Genomic DNA, 3,208 nt, shown 5'->3' on the forward strand with positions numbered 1-3,208 from the left:
GACTCACTGGTAACCCGCCCGGAGCTTGGCGGTTCACGGGCTACCCGCCCAGTCTTGGCGGTTCATTAGTAACCCGGCGGGCGGGTCAGATGGATGACGAGGCCCATGGCCCAGAAGGCCGATTCACGTTTAATGGTGGGCCGGTTTATGAGAAAAGCACAAGGAATACTCCCTTACAAAGGAGGCAAGACTAGGACTCCACTTGTAATAGAATAATCCTAGTCCTAATAGGACTAGTCATGTAAACCGCCCCTTCAACATATATAAGGAGGGGCAGGGCACCCCAAGAGGGACAAGATTCACAAGTTCCACGAGTTGGACAAGTTAGGTTTAGACAATAGCTCTCAAGATAGAGCACTCTTGTAACCGTGATCATTATCATCAACAATATCAATGAAGCAGGACGTAGGCTTTTACCTCCACCGTGAGGGGCCGAACCTGGGTAAAACCTCGCGTCTCTCGTCCCGCTCAAACCCTCTCAAGCTACCGCATAGATGTGTTGGCCTCGCGACTAAGTCTTGACACTAAGGACATCTGCCGTGACAATTCCACGACAATATCCGAGCAAGAGGGGCGGCAGCTCTTGGCTGAAATTCATGCCGGACTCGGCGGTCACCATGCCGCAGTTCGGGCCCTTGTTGGCAAGGCCTTCCGCACAGGGTTTTATCGGCCGACGGCCCGAGCAGATGCACAGGACCTTGTCCAACGTTGCGTCGGATGCCAACTCTTTTCCAATCGAAGCCATATGCCCCCCACTGCCCTACAAACAATCCCCATCAGTTGGCCTTTCGCGGCTTGGGGACTTGACATGGTTGGACCCCTTAAAGGGGTAAGCCATAAGAAAAAATATCTGCTGGTTATGGTGGAAAAATTCACTAAGTGTATAGAGGCTAAACCGGTCAAAACGGCTGAGTCCGGCCCGGTGATAGACTTCATATCCGATGTTGTGCACCGTTATGGTGTCCCACACAACATCATCATTGACAACGGCTCCAATTTCACAGTGGACGACGTAAAAACCTGGTGTACTAATCCGGGTATTAAACTCGATTACGCCTCCGTGTACCACCCACAAACCAACGTTCAAGTGGAAAGTGCCAATGGTCTTATTATGAGTGGAATCAAACCCAGAATAGTGTGGTCTTTGAAAGAATCAGACAAGCACTAGGTTGAGGAGTTCGACTCCGTACTCTGGGGGCTGCGGACCATGCCCAACCGTACTCCCGGGTACACACCTTTCTTCATGGTGTATGGTGCAGAGGCTGTATTGCCCTGCGATATTATTCACGACTCACCTAGAGTGTGTATGTACGAAGAGAGAGAAGCCGAGATTGATCGGCGGGACAGCCTAGATGCCTTGGAGGTGGAACATGACGTCGCAAAAGTCCGTTCAGCAGTTTACCAACAGCAGGCTCGAAGATATCAAAGCAGAGAAGTATGGGCCAAGACTTACAATGTCGGCGAACTCGTTCTACGCCTCCTGGAGGAGAAAAAGTACAAACTCAAGCCCAAATGGGAGGGTCCCTTCATAATTAACGAAGTTCTCAACGGAGGAGCATACCGTCTTCGCGATGCATCAGACAATCGCCTCGAGCCGAACCCCTAAACGCGGCCAGACTCCGGAGATTCTATGCCTAGCGCTAAACCAATTGTTCGTCTCCTCCTCCCCTGTAGTTTCCATTATTTTTTCTCTCTTTTCTGATTACTTTCTTTTTTCTCACTTTAAAAGCTTTAAGTGCGGCTAGACCGCACACCATTGGCACATACATCTTTAAACATGTACGCCACTTGTACCTAGGGGCTTCTCAGACAGAAGTTCTTGTCATTCCTTGAGCATCAAGCTCCTCACATATGAGGTTTTCCCATATGTACCTCTTCTTTGCCATTATATGCGTCAATATGACTTAAGTTTTGTCCAAGCTGGGTTGCCTGGCCCCTGTGCTTATTCCCTATGTTCCCGTTAGTTCGGCTAGGGCATAAAGGGAGCACCTCTGTGATTGTTACCGCCGGGTCATCCGGATGTGTACCTCAGACTGGGTGAAGCCAAAAGCTAGCATTCTTAAGGGAATATTCGGTCGGTGCATTAAAGATGTTTTCTAAACTCACTCCACTGTGCACCCCTAGAAGTTATCACTACTAGGAAAAGGTCTATAGATAATATGGACACTAATGGCGCACCAGACATGTGGTGCGCCACTCCTATATAGCAGTGGCGCACCATGTGCTGGTGCGCCACTACTAACATTTTTTTCCAAAAATACTAATGGCGCACACGGGAACAGTGTGCCATTACTAGTTTAACTAGTAATGGCGCACCACTCACCACGTGCGCCACTACTATCATTTTGTTTTTTTGGAAAACTACTAATGGCGCACCACAAGCTGGTGCGCCATTAGTAACCAGGGTAGAGCACAAAACCTTTATTGAGAAGACGTACAATGACCGAGGCCAACAGAGGACGGACGGAGATATAATCAAAGAGCACAACTCATGTTTGACGCGTTGGTTCAAGAAGAAGCTTCTGTCGTTCCCTTTACATGAGGATTCTTCCGCGGAAGAAAAACTCATATTCACCTTGTCACAGGGCGCCGATCACAACCTGATGACCTATGAGGCGTACGATATCAACGGCTACACATTCTACACCGAGGACAAGGACATGAAGAGCAATGGTTATCAGAACTCCAGAGTAACGGTGGAATCCTACACTGGTAACGACAAGGACAGATACTACGGAAGGATCGAGGAGATCTGGGAGCTGAGCTACGTTGGAGAGAAGGTCCCGATGTTCCCTGTCAGATGGGCCAGGAGCGTCCTAAAAGAAGACCGGTATTTCACCACCATGGTTATACCCGAAGCCAAATCCAAGACCGTGGGCGCAAACGTCACCGTGAAAAATGAGCCATGGGTACTGGCTTGCCAAGTGGACCAATGCTTCTTCATTACCGACCCGTCAAAGCCCAGTCGTGTTGTCGTGAGGAGAGGCAAAAGGAAGATCATCGGAATGGATGGAGTCGCCAATGAGCAAGACTTCGACAAGTACGGCGACCCGAAGATGGAACATGCGGACGATGATGAAGTACCAGCATACACCACAAGAAGAAGTAGGACCACCCTACCTAAAGGACGTCCGTTCCACAGATGTGGTGCGCCATTACTAGTTTAACTAGTAATGGCGCACTATCCCCTTGTGCGCCATTACTAGTT

This window comes from Triticum aestivum, chromosome 5A (genome assembly GCF_018294505.1).
Source record: "Triticum aestivum cultivar Chinese Spring chromosome 5A, IWGSC CS RefSeq v2.1, whole genome shotgun sequence".
Taxonomy (NCBI): Eukaryota; Viridiplantae; Streptophyta; class Magnoliopsida; order Poales; family Poaceae; genus Triticum; species Triticum aestivum.